The 19,211-nt window shown below is 44.5% G+C and overlaps 1 non-coding gene and 1 pseudogene across 1 annotated transcript; one reads left to right on the top strand and one right to left on the bottom strand.

The window, feature by feature from the left end:
- Positions 1-15,807: 15,807 nt before the first annotated feature.
- On the top strand, positions 15,808-15,986 carry LOC135025970 (U1 spliceosomal RNA; annotated as a pseudogene).
- A 2,081-nt stretch (positions 15,987-18,067) lies between these two features.
- On the bottom strand, positions 18,068-18,230 carry LOC135025925 (U1 spliceosomal RNA). Its single transcript, XR_010222608.1, has one exon. It is a non-coding gene; the product is annotated as a U1 spliceosomal RNA (small nuclear RNA).
- Positions 18,231-19,211: the final 981 nt, after the last annotated feature.

The raw sequence follows: 19,211 nt of genomic DNA, 5'->3' as shown, positions 1-19,211 counted from the left end.
TTAATACATTTACATGGTTGGGTAGGGGAGGAGAGGAGAAGGTAGGAAAAGGGTATGACCTAGTGAGATAGCAGAAGCATGTGTGTATGAATCCATGTTTGGGGGGTCATGTATCATCGTGCCGTACGTGTTTTAAATCAAGCTTTGAGGTATTGCGAAGTATACATTTGAATTCCTTCTTATCCCGTGGTACGGGTCTGTGGATGGGCTGTCAAACTTTACCGAGCTTTTTTCGGATTTTGGTTGTAACAAAAATGGGGAGCACATTTTAGTTGATGATACATGAATGGGGGAATATGTGATTGCTGATATCTGTGCCTGTATTCCCTATACTATGTGTGTAATTACCTGAAGGTTGTAGAGATGAAGAAAATACATAGTTACGGTAAATGCAGTGGTATTCTATGTCAGGTTAATGAACATTCGTCGATTGAAGTCTTGTTTGGTGTCTGTTGAATGCAGTCTTCTTTGTGCTTTTGCCCATAAGGTGCGAGCAAAAAGCTTTGTCAATGTCCATAGATTTACAAAAGTGTTGGGCTAGAGTAATTTTAAAATTTCTAGGGAAACTGGGGATCTATGGCATAGTTCATCAAAAATCTGTGTATAAGGTTGTCAAAACTTCTTCTTTAATCCATCTGTTGTCTGTATATCGGCTCATCAAATTCCTCGTCCAAGTGGGTCTTTTTACCTCAGAGGAAAACGGAAAAACAGGTGAAAGAAACGGACCGTAGAAATCGCATTACAATTTCCTCACTCCTTAAACTCATCACCCTGGTACTTCGTTTGCACTTCGTTAAAGCCTGACCGCATCTAAATATCAAGCCAATCGTTATGATAACACCTAAGATACATAGGAGAAACTTCCCTACATCCATTATAACTCCTTGAGCCCATTCTCCTAAACCGGAGAACCAATTTCGCGGGTTCAACCATGACACCCAACTAGTCAGCTCATTACTCACAGCAGCAAGGGTGAGATTGTGTCTCCTGCGAAATTCCCACTTCAATTGGAGAATATCGTCCATCTTTTGGTCTATGACCTCGACCGGGTCCTCGGTACTATTCGTTATATATGTGCAGCATTTCACGCCGTACTGCGTTGCCAGTGTGACACAATATCCACCTGTTACTGCTGTGAGATAATTGAGAATCATTCTATGCTGAACTAGTTCTGTTTTATAAGCTTGAAGTTCTCTTCCAGTATACCTAAACGTGTCATCATACATTTCTGTGATATTGTCTAACAAATTTGCGAGCGCAGATATGTATTTATAATTCAACACTCCTCTGGCGGTGCGAGTGAGGTCTAACGCAAGTAGAAACTGAATCCCGGTGGATTCATGGATCATGTCAGAGGCCGGGTGCTCTGTTCTTTCTATCAGGTGCCGTTTAACTACGTGCTCGTAATGGGTGTGAGTATAAGGAGTTTGGGCAACACGGTGTATGTCTTTCATTTTGGCATGTGATACAGTCATTACCTCAGGCAATACTTTTCCAATATAACACAATCCTTCAGAGTTTGGGGCAAGCCACTTATACGCCTTCCTCCCGCATATGAAATATGCATCATCGGGGAGAACATATGGGACGGAGTAGGACATAACCATATTACACATTTTCCATGTGAAATCTCCTAACCCTAATTCTCCCATCTGTCTAGTACACGTATCAGCTTGTACGATATGTGCACAGTATCCTGGTGATACCTCTCCAACTCTCGTAATCCTACTTCCTAGGGTATACCTATACCGGAAAGATTTTCCTCTACTGGCTATGTGGCGTATAAGCTCTGTATCTGTCGGCATTCTATCTGCTCTATATGAAAAGGTCATGGTTTGGTTACTCCATGACACTTCCCAATTTCCCGGCTTTCGGGGATTGGAAATGTTAAAACATATGAGGGATCTATCCACATGATATTGGTGGAGCTTCAAACTAGGAGGACTGGAGATATTAAACCTCCTGTCCACCGGTCTCCCACCACTTAGCTCAAGTACCTCCCCTATCGTTAAAGGAAATGGTACTAGTCCTGATTTGCTATGACCTTGAGGTACTTGAGAGCATACCCAACAATCTGTTTGATTTAACACGCTACCCACTAAGGAGTGATAGTCACTCAAGGGATGCCGGTCCATGTGGATATTAAAACTGGATTGGCATTTCTTAATGCACCCATCCTCGACTACGTTGTCACAGAGCCTACAGATACAGTTTTCTTCAGCTAACAATCCTTCACAATTCCTTCTATTGTCAATGCTATCGGATCGTTTTCTGATACTCGCCTTTGCTTGTTGATTATGTTGTTCTCGGAAAACTACGCCTCCATCTCTGTCATCAGAACCCATTCCAGAACCTCTCTCGACCTCCATGGTACTCTCGCCGGAACAGACTGCTCTGGTCAACATCATGGTCAACAGGAAAATCCGGATCACAGTCTCTTGGGGCAAGTCCATCTTATAGGAGGAAACGAAGAAGAATGAGAAGGGGGGGAAAATAATTTGAGGGAGAGGGGATGGGAAGTTGGAGAAAAACAATAAAAGGGAACAGGGAATCGACAACTGCTTTTGATCTTGTGATTTTCAATGCTCAGGTGCCGCCTCAGTCCTCCTGGAACAGACACTCCAGTGATACAACGTCCTCTACCGTCTGTTCCTTATCACGGGACCTCTCTGGATCAGCAACCTTCTTACAATGGGACGAATGAACCCAAGTCTCTCTCTCGGCAACTTTCAATGCTGTAGTGCTAGTCAATAAGACTTGGTATGGTCCTTCCCATCTGTCAATAAGGCAACCTGAGCGTAGAAAATTTTGTATCATTACATACTCCCCAGGTTCAATGTCATGACAATTACTATCTGGTAAATCAGGAATCACCAACTTCAAATTATTATTTTGATTCCTTAGCTGTTAACTCATATTAACCAGGTACTTTACAGTCACTTCATTGTTACACTTCAAATCATCCTGAGGGTTAATCATAACATGCGGTTGTCGACCAAACAAGATTTCAAAAGGGGACAGATTAAGAGGGGACCTGGGAGTGGTTCTGATGCTGTACAGTACAATGGGTAAAGCTTCTGGCCATGTCAATCCTGTTTCTGCCATAACTTTGCTCAAATTATTTTTAATAGTGCTATTCACTCTTTCCACCTTCGCACTCGCCTGTGGACGGTATGGAGTGTGCAGCTTGCTATCAATTCCCATCAACTTACACATTCCTTGAAAGACATCACCTGTAAAATGGGTACCCCTATCACTTTCGATAATTCTAGGGATACCATATCTACATACAAATTCCTGCACAATTTTCTTAGCAGTAAACATAGCGGTATTTGTGGCCGCCGGGAATGCTTCAACCCAATTTGAGAACACATCTATACAAACAAGTACATATTTCAAATTTCGACAAGGGGGTAATTGAATGAAGTCAATCTGTATTGCCTGGAAAGGACCGCCTGCAGGTGGGATATGAGATGGTTCTGTTGGTATTGCCTTTCCGATATTCTTTCTCAAACAGGTAAGGCATGACATTGCTCTCTTACTTGCATGAGATGAAAATCCTGGGGCGCACCAATATGCTCTTACCAACTTGCACATTCCTTCCTTGCCCAGATGAGTCAGCCCGTGAGCTGCCTCAGCTAAACATGGAAGATATGCTCTGGGGGCCACCGGTTTACCTTGTCCATCCGTCCAGAGTCCTGAGGACTCCTGGCCATATCCCTTCGCCTTCCAGACTGCCTTTTCCTGTGTGGAACACAAATTTTGCATTTCACACAACTTCTGTGTGTTGATGGTATTAAATACCATCAGTTGTGTGGTGTCTGTCTGTCTGGGGGTACCAGCTGCTAACTTAGCTGCTTCGTCTGCTCGGCTGTTACCAAGTGATACTGGGTCCTGGCTATATGTGTGTGCTTTACACTTGATAACAGCCACTCTGTCGGGTTCCTGTATCGCTGTTAGAAGCCTTTTGATGTGAGCTGCATGCGCTACCGGTGTACCAGCTGCCGTCATGAAATTTCTGAGGCGCCATAGGGCTCCGAAATCATGGACTACCCCGAATGCGTATCTAGAGTCGGTGTAGATATTGGCTGATTTGCCCTTAGCCAATTCACATGCTCTGGTTAGGGCGACCAGTTCAGCAACCTGGGCTGAGTGAGGTGGGCCTAGCGGTTCCGCTTCTATGGTGCCTTGGTCATCTACGACTGCGTATCCAGTACACAAGTCTCCCGAGTCTGACTGTCTGTGACAACTACCGTCCGTGTAGAAAGTTAGATCTACATTTTCCAGCGGGTTGTCACTGATGTCAGGCCTTGCGGTAAAATTTTGGGTCAAATATTCCATACAATCATGTGTGTCCTCCTGTGTGTTAAATTCTCCTTCCCCACCACTCTCATCCTCCACCCTTTGTGCCTGTCCAGGCACACCTGGGAGATATGTTGCAGGATTTAATGCACTGCATCTCCTTATGGTGATGTTTACGGGGGCCATTAGTGCCAATTCCCATCTTGTAAACCGCGCTGATGAGACGTGCCTGGTTTGGGCAGAATTTAGCAAGGCTGACACTGCATGTGGTGTATGAATTGTGAGGTTGTGACCTAGCACTACATCTTCGCTTTTCGTTACTAGCAATGCTATCGCAGCGACGCTTCGCAAGCATGTGGGGAGGGATCGCGCTACCGTGTCTAGCTGAGTGCTGTAGTATGCTACTGGCCTGCTGGCATCACCGTGCTTTTGGGTTAAGACGCCTGCCGCGCAACCAGCACTTTCTGTTCCGTACAGCTCAAAGGGTTTCCCATAGTCTGGCATACCTAATGCTGGTGCCTGCGTTAGGCACTGTTTAAGTCTCTCAAATGCCATCTCGGACTCGTCTGTATGCGAAATCCGATCAGGTTTGTTTGAGGAGACCATCTCCTGCAGAGGTAACGCTAGAATGGAAAACCCTGGGATCCAGTTACGGCAATACCCACACATTCCTAAAAATGTTCTGATCTGTTGCTGGGTTTTTGGCAGAGTCATGTCTCTAATTGCTTGAATTCTATCAGTGGTCAGGTGTCTCAGTCCTTGTGTTAGACAGTGTCCCAAATATTTTACCTTAGTTTGGCATAATTGCAACTTGTCTTTGGAAACCTTGTGTCCTGTGTCTGAAAGATGAAACAGGAGCTGTTTCGTATCCTTCAGGGATGCTTCCAATGAATCAGAACACAGTAGTAGATCATCCACGTACTGTATTAATACTGATCCACTCTCTGGTTGGAAAGACTGTAAACAATCATGCAAAGCCTGGGAAAATATACTTGGACTGTCTATGAAACCTTGTGGTAATCGAGTCCATGTGTATTGGACTCCTCTGTATGTGAATGCAAACAAATATTGGCTGTCAGGGTGCAGAGGTACCGAAAAGAAAGCGGAGCAGAGGTCAATAACAGTGAAAAATTTCGCAGTGGGAGGGATTTGCATAAGGATGACAGCTGGATTTGGCACTACGGGGAACTGACTCTCAACTATTTTGTTGATCCCCCTTAGATCCTGCACTAGCCGGTAACCCCTCCCCCCACTCTTTTTCACAGGGAAGATGGGACTATTGGCAGTGCTGGACGTTCTTACCAGAATACCCTGTTGTAGCAAGCGCTCTATTACGGGATACACTCCTAACTCCACCTCTGGCTTCAGAGGGTACTGTGGGATTTTTGGAGCTATCCTACCATCTTTTACTTGTACAACTACTGGAGCTACGTTTGCCATTAATCCAGTGTCCTGTCCATCTTTAGTCCAAAGTGACTCTGGTATCTGGGATGTCATTTCTTCTACTTTGGATGGAGTCCTATTTGTCATAATGGTATGTGACATTAATTTTGATGGGGAGTCTAACATGTCTCGCACTTCCTGAGCGTGATTCTCAGGTATGTCCAAGAATACACCTTCAGGAGTACAATAAATGACGCACCCCATTTTACACAATAAGTCTCTTCCCAGGAGATTAGTCGGTGCCGATGCAGCCAGCAAAAAGGAATGCTTGGTATGTAAAGGCCCTACTGTAATCTCGGCTGGTTTGCTAACAGGGTAGTGCTGGACTACTCCCGTTACCCCTATGGCTGGAATTGTCTTACCAGTGGTTCTCATGCCCACTGTCGAATTTATCACTGATTTGGCCGCCCCTGTGTCTACAAGAAAGTTTAATGATTTACCAGCTACATTGATTGCAATTTCAGGTTCACTCCCAAGGCTTGCAATCAATTTTACTGGCTGCAGATTACAGGTATGGCTACACCCCTATTGGGTATGGTGACCTCCCTGAATCCCTCTGGCAGCAACTACTTGTGAAGGGGTTAAATGGGAACTGCCAGGAGTTTGCCAGTCTCTGTTCGGGGGGTATCTTTTTGTTTCTCCTGCATGTGGCTCATAACTCCGTCTCTGCGGACCTTGCTCCCAATGTCGTGTGTCGTGTCGTTGTCTAGGGGGTTGGTAAGATCTTTGCGAATTTTTCGCTCTACAGTCTCGTGCTATGTGTCCCTGTTTATGACAAAAATAACATGTTACCACATTTGACTTACCCACAGGGTTTGGTGATATAAACACAGGCTGTTTTGTGGTCAGGGCCTGTATACTTACTGACATTAACTTATCACCTTGCGACTCCCTGTGTCTGGTGATATTCCGGTCGTGATCAATAGCAGCCTCTCTCAAAGTAGCCACTGACAGACCTCGCCAACATGGTTGCGTGGTCTGTACCCTTGTCTTTAATGCTTCTTTTAAACCATCCATTAGCACAGATACTGCTACTTCTTGATGGTTTGCATTGGTCCTAATGTCCTCTATGCCAGTGTACTTTGCCATTTCTAATAATGCCCGGTGAAAATAATCAGCAGCTGTTTCTGTCTCTTTTTGTTTAATGGAAAAAATTCTATTCCATTTGGCTACAGCTGGGAAATACTCCTTTAACTGTAAATTTATTCTTTTTACGTTATCTTTGTTGTACACATCTGTAAGAGGTACATCCAGATCCAATCCACAGTCAGCTAAAAATTGAGCTGAGTCGACATTGGAGGGTAAACATGCCCTCAGCAATATCTGCCAGTCTTTGTTATTGGGCTCTAAAGTGTTTCCTAGGTCTCTGATGTATTTTTGGCTAGCAACTAAGTCTTTTCTGGGGTCAGGGAATTCAGACACTATGGTCCTTAATTCCATTCTGGAAAATGGGATATACATGGCAATGTTCCTGATAGGAGTGACTCCTGATGTGTCAGTTTTCCCATTTGGAACAGCTATTACCCTAACAGGATTAAGTCTACTAACATCATTCTGTGTAGATTCTACAGCCTGTGGTGAAATGGTTTCAGCATAGTGTAAGGTGCCGTACTTACCCGTTGATACGACCTCACCTGTCCCTCCGCTAGGGGGCTTTGTTACTAATCTTATGGGTTGGGCCGTGCCTACTGTCGTTTCTGATATAGTGGCTGCTAGAGAGAGCGCCGATATTGTTGCCGATTCGTCCTCTTGATCACACTCCTGGGGAAAGTTCAAAACAGGGTACAACTTGCACGGGTTAATGCTTGCATTGGTTAACTTATTAACATTATCCTTAACATTTATACAGTTGCTAAGTGCCTGTTTGTTACCCCCTGATGCGTCATTCTCCGCAACCAATTTCTCTCCTGATATGTATGGTGGCGGCGGGGCCGTGGCTATCAGTTTCCTGATAGGGCCAGATCCCGCCGCCAGAGCCAATCCTCTCTGTATTTCACCCTCCTGTTGCCATAGCTGCAAATAATCATAATGTTGGATTTGTCTCTTTGTTGATTTAATGAGACATATCCTCCTCCTTAAATTCATTAACACTTCTGGGCTGAAGCTACCTACTCTTGGGAATTTCTCCCCGTCATGTACTGTCATTCTCTCCCATTCATCACATAAAATTTCTGTATGTAAACCATATTTTTCACACATTACATACCTTGCCGACCCGACTGGTCGGTTTACTGAATCAACCCGAACCGAGGTTGATCGCCCCCTTCCTGAACAACTGGCCCCCATAATTTGCAGGTGTTGCTTGCTCTACCTCTGACCTTTATCTCAGGGTCTTCAGCGAACCCTTACAAAAAACCAAAATATTAAAAGATAGGTTGACGGTGAAGTTTACCGAGCACCTCACTCACTCGCCCACGCCGACCAATACGCCCACACACTGATATAGCGCTGGCGTACTCGACCCAGGGCCCCTATGAACCTCTATTTACTGGAACATGCGAGAGATATCCGAAGAACACTTACTCTTTCCAGTAACTATTGGTTGTTGGACAATTCCTGAGTGACCAGCGAACTTCCCTTCAGAAAATAAAAAATTACACAAATAACGTCAGAATGTACAAATAGTTTTATGACCGGGTTTGTACACAAATGGTACTGGTCAGACTAACTTAATGCACACAATTACGTGCGGTACAATCGTTCAGCACATAAGCAACTAATCTTATGTACGGAGCGACCAGTGGAATCGACATTCAGCAGCTGCGAATTCCTTCAGCCTGAGCTTTTTATGGCCTATATGGGTGTCGCACCAACCCTTCTTGGTGTTGTGCCTTGTCTCTATAGCGGACTTCCTTGTCTGCTGTACTTGGACCTCCTGGTCTGTTATGCGACCTCCTGGTCTGACCTCCTGGTCTGTTACAGTATGACCTCCTGGTCTGCTACACTCTAATGCTCAAATTTTATGTTTAACCAGAGATGCCTCCCTAGCCACCACGTATGTCACTTACACGTATGTACTTCACGAGAACTCGATGATTTCTGTGGTTAAATCCCCAAAATTGTAAAAACAAACACTCACTCACCACATACACACTTTTGTTTCTATTTCTATTTCTGCGCAGAAATTTTTCTTTAGACCAGATGTGTTGTAAATTTGGAGAAGGATCTGTTAATTTAAATTTCGGATTTAAAATAGATTTGCGCTATTTATCGCCTGTTGCGCTATTTATCGCTTGTTGCGCTATTTATCGCCTGTTGCGATATTTATCGCTTATTGCGCTATTTATCGCTTATTGTGCTATTTAAAAATCAACACTATCGTGTGATTTGAGTTACGTGGGCGTACCCAGACGCTCCGTTGCATAATTTACGCTGCGTGCGTCGGCCTTTGCGTACGCGAGTCTCAGCCTTTTGTTAGAGACACGTGTATACAAAACCAATGTCCACCGTAACACAACTAACACGTTTTATCAATGTAGATGATCCTCAGTCGTCTACCGTGCAACACACCAATCTCTCCTTTTACCTTTAGGTAGAGCTGCGTGTGTGCTTTACACTTTATCCCTTAACGCATTACTTTTACACTTTAACTATGAAATAGCGACAAATCTCTCTTAGCACGTTTTATCAATTATAAAATGGCAAACAGGAGAGTGATATATGAAAATACACGAATGAAAAAGAAATGCAGATATGCGTGTGTGCGTACGCAAGATAGAAATAAACAGTTTTAAAAGACACTAGTGTGTTGTTCTTACCTCCGGTTCCCGGATTCCTTCAGCACCCTTTACTAAGCGAAACAGACGCTTATCCCGTCAGCACTGCGAAGAATATGATCTCCCGCCCTTTGCTGATGGATAATGTCTGCTGAAATTACCTAGCAGAGATATGTGAAGGACAGGACGAGCCGCCAATTGATAAAGCTAAATATTTATCTTATTTAAAACCCTTTGTGAGGTCTAAGAACACTGTACGCTATTTGCGTATGGAGTACCGTAAGGGTACGCTCGTTGCGTAACAATCGCTTAGCCGTGGTCGAGACGCTCAAGCGTCACGTTCGCTCACGGCCAAGAGATCACAGGCAGGCACGCTATTGGCTGCTGACTAACGTAATGGTTCGCTATAGCGTAACGGACGCTGTATCGGGAGCGGGCTGCTCAAGCGATACAGACGCTCACGAGAATACGCTGTTGGTATCGGGCACACTTATAGGTGAGCGACTACCGTAATGCTACGCTATCAGCGTAGCGGACGCTCGAGACCACGAGGAGATCACGAGCGGCGCCGACGCTCACAATGTTAAACCTTTATGTCTAAACCACAAACAATGTAATTTGCTGTAAAACCTTAGTGTAGAGATAGGGTGTAAATGCAACACTGTATAACCTTATTAACTCAAAAGCTGTTCGAGCGTCACCGACGCTCTGAGAATACTTAACACTATAAGAAATACACAAATACCGTGCTTAGGGTCCAACGCCTAATATATATATTATGAATGTTATACTTGCAAAAGAATTAATACAATACAAGTCATACACTACAATATAACATAGACTAACTAACCAGGTAACTACACAGTAAATACAATACAAGTACGTTTAAGAGAAAATGAGAGAAAGAGAAGAGAGAGAGAGAAAGATATGGCCCATAATAACAAGAAAAGACAATATGATTACGGAGAAAACTTACGCACAAAGGAAACGATCGCATGCGCCTCTGGACATCCAGCTCCCGATTTTCAGCAATGATAACCGATGAAGAGTGAGTGCTGGATGTGATCGGCCTGTCTATTTATGCCCCACACACAATACAATTCAATGGTCCCTACAATCTCATTGTTCATTGGACACAGGAATTCGTCTTCGCATTATAACAAAAGGTCATAGGTTGATTCATACAGGTGGGCTGTGACTATTTCCAACAGCTCAGGTGGGAGGGAAACTGGGTTTCCCGCCGCATGGATAAGTAAGTGCAAATACAGTAAATGTTCATAAACTTCTTATGTCCATAACTATTCGCACGAGCGATTGATCCGCTTCAAACCAACACCGGAATATTGCTAATTAAATACTCTTCCGATGGATACTAAACACCACTGTATTACTCCTGTCTGACCCTTCGTATCAAACAATGAGGGATCTCTCTGTCCAGGAACATACTACATTAACTAAACTTTCAGACTCTATCAAAGGGACCATAATCTACAAAATGCATTATATGGTGAAAATATGTAACGAAAGAGTCGCCCGCTAGACGCACACAATCTCTACCGTAAATGCGCATACCGTGCGCCTGCGGGTGCCCGCAACAGCGAGTATGCGCACGCACGGGAGAGCGCACGCATGCGCAGCAGGGACACATATGAGGTGCAAATATGGCAGTGTGCATCGTGATATTTTTCTGACTTTGACAGCTTACATGATTCTCCGCCCAGCGAAGAATTCTGGTGGCTTCCGCCATCGCCACTCTGCTCCTTGTGCCGCCTTGGCGGTTTACATGAACTAGTGCGGTGACGTTGTCTGACTGGATCAGAACTGGTTGGTCGCGAAGTAAGGTCTCCGCTTGACATAGGGCGTTGTATATGGCCCTTAGCTCCAGGATGTTGATGTGAAGACAAGTCTCCTGACTTGACCAAAGACCTTGGAAATTTCTTCCCTGTGTGGCTGCTCCCCAACCTCGGAGGCTCGCGTTCGTGGTCACCAGGATCCAGTCCTGAATGCCGAACCTGCGGCCCTCTAGAAGGTGAGCACTCTGCAGCCACCACAGGAGAGATACCCTGGCCCTGGGGGACAGGGTGATCAACTGATGAATCTGTAGATGTGACCCGGACCACTTGTCCAGTAGGTCCCATTGCAAGATCCTCGCATGGAACCTGCCGAAGGGAATGGCCTCGTATGATGCCACCATCATTCCCAGGACTCGAGTGCAGTGATGCACTGACACCTGTTTTGGTTTCAATAGGTTCCTGACCAGAGTCATGAGTTCCTGGGCCTTTTCTATCGGAAGATAAACCCTTTTCTGGTCCGTATCCAGAATAATGCCCAAGCAAAGTCAGACGAGTCGTAGGAACCAACTGCGACTTCGGGATATTGAGAATCCAGCCGTGTTGCTGTAACACCTTCAGTGAAAGTTATACGCTGTTCAGCAACTGCTCTCTTGATCTCGCTTTTATGAGGAGATCGTTCAAGTACGGGATAATTGTGACACCTTGCTTTCGCAGGAGCACCATAATTTCCGTCATTACCTTGGTGAAAATTCTCGGAGAAAATTCTGGAGAGACCAAACGGCAACGTCTGAAATTGGTAATGACAATACTGTACCGCAAATCTTAGGTACGCCTGATGAGGTGGATAAATGAGTACATGAAGGTATGCATCCTTTATGTCCAGAGATATCATAAAATCCCCCCCTTCTAGGCTGGCGATGACCGCTCTTAGCGATTCCATCTTGAACTTGAACCTTTTCAAGTATAGGTTCAGGGATTTTAAATTTAATATGGGTCTGACCAAACCGTCCGGTTTTGGGACTACAAACAGGGTCGAATAATTTCCATTTCCTTGTTGAAGCAGGGGAACCTTGACCACCACCTGTTGAAGATACAATTTGTGAATTGCATTTAACACTATCTCCCTTTCCTGGGGAGAAGATGGTAGGGCCGATTTGAAAAACCGGCGAGGAGGCACCTCTTCGAATTTCAGCTTGTAACCCTGAGAAACAATTTCTATTGCCTAGGGATCCACCTGCGAATGAACCCAGATGTGGCTGAAAACTCGAAGACGTGCCCCCAACTGGGCGGACTCCTTTAGCGGAGCCCCAGCGTCATGCGGTGGATTTTGTAGAGGCCGGGGAGGACTTCTGTTCCTGGGAACTAGCTGTGTTGTGCAGCTTCTTCCCTCTGCCCTTACCTCTGGCAAGAAAGGACACACCTCGTACTTTCTTGTTTCTCTGTGATCGAAAGGACTGCATTTGATAATGTGGTGCTTTCTTAGGCTGTGAGGGAATATAAGGCAAAAAATTTGATTTACCAGCTGTAGCTGTGGAGACTAGGTCCGAGAGACCTTCCCCAAACAATTCCTCACCCCTGTAAGGTAAAACCTCCATATACCTTTTTGAGTCGGCATCACCTGTCCATTGCCGGGTCCATAGGACTCGTCTAGCAGAAATTGACATAGCGTTTATTCTAGAACCCAGTAGACTAATGTCACTTTGAGCATCTCTTATATATAGGACAGCATCTTTTATATGCCCTATGGTCAATAACATAGCATCCTTATCTAGGGTCTCAATCTCTGCTGATAAGGTATCTGTCCATGCTGCCACCGCGCTACAACCCCGGCCGACGCAATTGCCGGTCTGAGTAAGGTACCAGAATGTGTGTAAATGGACTTTAGGGTAACCTCCTGCTTGCGGTCAGCATGGTCCCTGATGGTAGCCGTATCCTGGGATGGCAGCGCTACCTTTTTGGATAAGCGTGTCAATGCTTTATCCACCCTAGGGGAGGATTCCCACCGTATCCTGTCCATTGGCGGGAAAGGATACGCCATAAGAATCCTTTTGGGAATCTGCAGCTTTTTGTCTGGAGATTCCCAAGCTTTTTCACATAATTCGTTCAACTCATGTGAGGGGGGAAAGGTTATCTCAGGTTTCTTTCCCTTATAGATGTGTACCCTCGTGTCAGGGACAGGGGACTCTGTGATGTGCAAAACATCTTTTATTGCAATAATCATATATCGAATACATTTAGCCAATTTTGGCTGTAACTTTGCATCATCGTAGTCGACACTGGAGTCAGAATCCGTGTCGGTATCTGTGTCAACTATTTGGGATAGTGGGCGCTTTTGAGACCCCGAAGGTCCCTGCGACATAGGGACAGGCATGGGTTGACTCCCTGACTGTTCCCTAGCTTCTGCTTTGTCTAATCTCTTGTGTAATAAGTTTACATTAGCACTTAAAACATTTCACATATCCATTCAGTCAGGTGTCGGCGTTGTCGATGGAGACACCACATTAATTTGCTCCTGCTCCTCTCTAGGAGAGCCTTCTACCTCAGACATGTCGACACACGTGTACCGACACACCATACACTCAGGGAATCCTCTTATCTGAGGACAGTTCCCCAACAAGGCCCTTTGGAGAGACAGAGAGAGAGAGTATGCCAGCACACACCCCAGCGCTATATGACCCAGGAAAAAAACACAATAATTTTATGTTTACCCAGTAGCGCTGTATTTCCATATATATATGCGCCTAATTATGTGCCCCCCTCTTCTTTAAGACCCTCTTTCTACCGTGGTATAAGCAGGGGAGAGTCCGTGGAGCTTCCCCTCAGCGGTGCTGTGGAGAAAATGGTGCTGGTGAGTGCTGAGGGAGAAGCCCCACCCCCTCAGCGACGGGCTTCTGTCCCGCTCAAATATAGTAAAAAAATGGCGGGGGCTCTTATATATATATACAGTGCCTAGCTGCATATATATTTATTTTGCCAAAGAGAGGTCTATATTGCTGCCCAGGGCGTCCCCCCTGAGCCCTTCACCCTTACACTGACTGCCGTGTGTGAGGTGTATGGGAGCAATGGAGCACAGCTTTACTGCTGTGCGTTACCTCAGTGAAGATCATGAAGTCTTCCGCCGCCTCTGAAGTCTTCTTTTCTTCTCATACTCACCCGGCTTCTATCTTCCGGCTCTGCGAGGGGGACGGCGGCGCGGCTCTGGGACGGACGGCGAGGGTGAGACCTGCGTACCGATCCCTCTGGAGCTAATGCTGTACAGTAGCCTAAGAAGCAGAGCCTATCAACTCACAGAAGTAGGTGTGCATCTCTCCCCTCCGCCCCTCGATGCAGGGAGTCTGTTGCCAGCAGGCTCCCTGAAAATAAAAAAATCTAACAAATATACTTTCTGTCAGGAAACTCAGGAGAGCTCCCTGAAAAGCACCCAGTCTCCTCTGGGCACAGTAGTAAACTGAGGTCTGGAGGAGGGGCATAGAGGGAGGAGCCAGTGCACACCCAGATCTAAAGTCTTTCTTTAAGTGCCCATGTCTCCTGCGGAGCCCGTCTATCCCCCATGGTCCTTACGGAGTCCCCAGCATCCTCTAGGACGTAAGAGAAAAATTATGCTGGCAGAAAAATCCAATTGAGTGATTAAACAGCTCCAGAGCTGCTCTGTAAGGCAAGTAAAAGGGTGTGGGCCCTGCAGCACTACCTGTAGTTTGCATTGTGCATTGGAAGCCTAGTTTGCTGTCTGTTTCCACTTCTTTTTTCTTGAGCCCCTCCCGTCTATACCCTTGTGCACTATCCTGACTTCTCCTCCCGTCTGCTTACTTTGTGCCTTCCAATGCACAATGCAAACTACAGGTAGTGCTGCAGGGCCCACACCCTTTTACTTGCCTTACAGAGCAGCTCTTGAGCTGTTACAGTGCCCAGCTGCTGCAAGAAATCAGCGTGAATGCTTCAGGGGCTGGGGCATGGCCAACATGAGCCCCACACCGAAGGAGGGTGGGGGTGTTTAATGCGAACTAGGGGTCTCGCACAATGCGAACTACAGGTAGTGCTGCAGGGCCCACACCCTTTTACTTGCCTTACAGAGCAGCTCTGGAGCTGTTACAGTGCCCAGCTGCTGCAAGAAATCAGCTTGAATGCTTCAGGGGCTGGGGCATAGCCAACATGAGCCCCACACCGACGGAGGGTGGAGGTGTTTAATGCAAACTAGGGGTCATCCAAGTGCCGCAAAAGGCCGCCATGCCCTGCACGCCCCTTTTCTCTTTTCATATGCAGACGAGGGTTGAAGCCAACTTTGACCCACTGCTTGGATGACATCGCCATATGCAAATCCATCTGCTGCAGGCCTTCCCCCAGGAATGCTTGCACTAGTTGTTGCATTTGGTTTGTTGTTTGGGGGTGCTTCAGTATTAGGCAGCCTTCTGCCCTCCCATGTTCATCTGAAAATATGTGTTCTCCCTGCAGTTGTTGTCCCCAGATGAGAGTTCCCTTGTGCTGCCTCAGTTGAATCTCCTTTACTTGACAGAGATGTGCCTGAGCAGCGGCCCTCCCCAGCCCTATCCCAAATCATACTTATTTTGCATAGGAGATACCATGGTCATGAAGACTGTTCTCCCAGGGTGCGGTTCATTCATTGCATTCTGGGTATGCTGACCCCTGTGATTTCCCCAAATGTGGGAAACTCGACTGCATTATTTAATGCGAACTAGGGGTCATCCAAGCACCGCAAAAGGCCGCCATGCCCTGCATACCCCTTTTCTCTTTTCATAAGCAGACGAGGTTTGAAGCCAACTTTGACCCACTGCTTGGATGACATCACTTGCTGCCTTTCCAATGAAGCAAGTTTAATTTAATAATAGGTGAAAAACCATCCCTACAAAGGTGTTAATCAGATACTTGGCTTTGTGGACACTTTTCAGAGCACAAATTTGTTAGCATAAAAATAAAGCCAGAAAATGAAGAGCTGTTTAATCACTCAATTGGATTTTTCTGCCAGCATATTTCTTTTTCTCTGCAACCCACTGCTAAATTGTGCTTCGTGGCTGTTTTTTTTATAAAATCACTTAATCAAATCTAACTCTGATTACATCAGAGAAGGCCAGGTACCCTACACCATAAGAGGTGGTTTGAAATTTTTACTTGTCTACTTAAAGATCACCAAAATCTGATAACGAGGTCAATTACGTCCCTAGGTGGGATTGAACCACCAACCTTTTGGTTAACAACTGAACACGCTAACTGTTTGCGCCTCAGAGACACTTTGCAAAAGTACATACTGACAAAGGTTAATAAGCATTCATCTAGAACGTTTCCTAGAAAAACTTTAAAAAGTCAATAATCTGGAGAGTTTTTGTAAGATGTTCCTTCCATCAACCAATGAAGAAACACATTGGTACTTCCCCATGATGAGTGAGTGCTTCAGGATCTCTTGCACTTACATGTGCAGCAAAGGACTACAATGGAAGCATGCTGGGCCTATAACCCAGAGGTAGGCAGATTGCAACTGTCCTCTGCTATATGCATTTTTTTTGTTAATTAAAGTAATCCAAAACTGGGATTGATATTTTGGCTCTTTTATTTTTACTTAAAGTACAATAACTTTTACTGTTTTAATTTGTTTTAATAGTATATTGACAGTATTGTTTTCTTTCAAAAATCCAATTAATTTTCTTTACCCGATTATTAAAATGGTAATTGACAAAAACAATCTACATTGTCACCAGAAGAGCAGTACAAAATGTACAAGTGATATATTAAAATCATCTTTCCAGCTTGAATTTCAATGATGCCTTGGTGCAACAATTTTGTGAGAAACATCTTCACCCATAAAGAAAGATTTTCTTAATTCCTTACCTGTGTGCTGATTAGATATCACCTTGTTTTCACATTAAACAGACTTCCCCATGAGGAAGCAGCAAGGATGCAGTGACGTTTATGTTTCCTGGTGTCAACCTGTATTATTTCAGTAGACATTGAAATGAGGATGCATCTTGCTGCCTTTCCAATGAAGCAAGTTTAATTCAGTAATAGGTGAAAAACCATTCCTACAAAGGTGTTAATCAGAGACTTGGCTTTGTGGACACTTTTCAGAGAGCAAATTTGTTAGCATAAACATAAAATCAGAAAATGAAGAGCTGTTTAATCACTCAATTGGACTTTTCTGCCAGCATAATTTTTTTTCTCTGCAACCCACTGCTAAATTGTGCTTCCTAGCTGTTTTTTATAAAATCACTTAATCAAATCTAATTCTGATTACATCAGAGAAGGCCGGGTACCCTACACCATAAGAGGGGGTTTGAAATTTTGACTTGTCTACTTAAAGATCACCAAAATCTGATAACAAGGTCTATTACGTCCCTGGGTGGGATTGAATCACCAACCTTTAGGTTAATAGCCATACACACTAACTGATTGCGCCACAGCGACACTTTGCAAAAGTACATACTGACAAAGGCTAATAAGCATTCATCTAGAACGTTTCCTAGAAAAACTTTAAAAAGTCAATAATCTGGAGAATTTTTGTAAGAAACACATTGGTACATTCCCATGATGAGTGAGTGCTTCAGGATCTCTTGCACTTACATGGGCTATTAACCAAAAGGTTCCCACCCAGTGATGTAATTGACCTTGTGATCAGATTGTGGTGATCTTTAAGTAGACAAGTCAAAATTTCAAACCCCCTCTTATGGTGTAGGGTACCTGGCCTTCTCTGACGTAATCAGAGTTAGATTTAATTAAGGTGCACAAGGGAATAGAAGGGAGCGGTTTAAGAAAAGAGAAGTGGAAACAGACAGCAAACTAGGCTGGAGAGAGACCTGAGACAAAGAGATCTGAATTATACGAGAGCCGACCAGGGGAAACACAAATTATGCAGTCAAGTTTCCCACATTTGGGGAAATCGCAGGAGCAGCACACCCAGAGTGCAATGGGTGAGCCTTTCCCTAGGAGAAGCACCTTCCTGATCATAGTATCTCACCTGGCAGGTAAGTAGGAGTTGGGCTAGTGCTGGGGAGGGTCGCTGCTCGGGTACCCCCCTGTCAAGTGAAGGAGATCCAACTGAGGCAGCACAAGGGAACTCTCGAAAGAAGAACAAGGCTAGAGGAAGATCTGAGACAAAGAAATCTGACTTTTACCAGAGCTGACCAGAGGAAAGCACAAACACAGTCCCCCACTACCACCAGGAAACATTAACGCCACTGCATCCTTGCTGCTTTCTCATGTGGAAGTCTATTTAATGTGAAAACAAGGTGATATCTAATTAGCACACAGAAAAGAAAATTAAGTGAATTTTTGAAAGAAAACAATACTGTCAATATACTATTAAAACAAATTAAAATGGTAAAAGTTATTGTACTTTAAGTAAAAATAAAAGAGCAAAAATATCAATCCCAGTTTTGGATTACTTTAATTAACAAAAAAAATGCATATAGCAGAGGATAGTTTCAATCTTTCTACCTCTGGGTTATGGGCCCAGCATGCTTCCATTGCAGTACTCTGCTGCACATGTAAGTGCAAGAGATCCTGAAGCACTCACTCATCATGGGAAAGTACCAATGTGTTTCTTCATTGGTTGATGGCAGAAACATCTTACAAAAACACTCCAGATTATTGACTTTTTAAAGTTTTTCTAGGAAACGTTCTAGATGATTGTTTATTAGCCTTTGTCAGTATGTAATTTTGCAAAGTGTCGCTGTGGCGCAATCAGTTAGTGTGTATGGCTATTAACCAAAAGGTTGGTGGTTCAATCCCACCCAGGGATGTAATTGACTTTGTTATCAGATTTTGGTGATCTTTAAGTAGACAAGTCAAAATTTCAAACCCCCTGTTATGGTGTTAGGTATTTAGACTTCTCTGATGTAATCAGAGTTAGATTTGATTCAGTGATTTTATAAAAACAGCTAGGAAGCACAATTTAGCAGTGGGTTGCAGAGAAAAAGAAATATGCTGGCAAAAAAATCCAATTGAGTGATTA

Source organism: Pseudophryne corroboree, unplaced genomic scaffold (assembly GCF_028390025.1).
Source record: "Pseudophryne corroboree isolate aPseCor3 unplaced genomic scaffold, aPseCor3.hap2 scaffold_429, whole genome shotgun sequence".
Taxonomy (NCBI): Eukaryota; Metazoa; Chordata; class Amphibia; order Anura; family Myobatrachidae; genus Pseudophryne; species Pseudophryne corroboree.
This window is presented reverse-complemented; position numbering and strand designations above follow the sequence as displayed.